This window comes from Penaeus monodon, chromosome 30 (assembly GCF_015228065.2).
Source record: "Penaeus monodon isolate SGIC_2016 chromosome 30, NSTDA_Pmon_1, whole genome shotgun sequence".
NCBI lineage: Eukaryota > Metazoa > Arthropoda > Malacostraca > Decapoda > Penaeidae > Penaeus > Penaeus monodon.
Genome location: NC_051415.1, coordinates 31,147,234 through 31,147,560, shown reverse-complemented (window position 1 = coordinate 31,147,560; position 327 = coordinate 31,147,234). Strand labels below are relative to the sequence as shown.

The 327-nt window shown below is 34.6% G+C and overlaps 1 protein-coding gene across 1 annotated transcript in view; it reads left to right on the top strand.

The window, feature by feature from the left end:
• The window catches only part of LOC119592412 (MAM and LDL-receptor class A domain-containing protein 2-like), a gene marked incomplete at its 3' end in the record, with an annotated part of 16,276 nt that overhangs the window by 5,716 nt on the left and 10,233 nt on the right, over window positions 1-327 (top strand).

Sequence of the window (327 nt, the reverse complement as noted above, 5' to 3'; positions counted from 1 at the left end):
CCACTTTCGCTTTATTTGTATGAAATGTAATTACAGATTTTGGTTCTGGTAGTGTGGTATTGTTACTGTGAATATTTTGGAGCACGATAGTACGATAGTAAAATGGTGGTCATTGGATCGCCAAAACAGATAGATAAATAAAATATCACTAAATGAATTTATGAGTAACGTAATTGAAAATAAATCATTATAAAGTGGTAAATAAAATAGACAAAATCGAACTGTTCTAAAGCCGGGTGCAGAGAGGTGAGAACAGTACTGAGACTCTCTAGAGGGCAATGAACGAGATGCCGTGGGAAGAAATGTCATTTTCATGGACAAATTTCT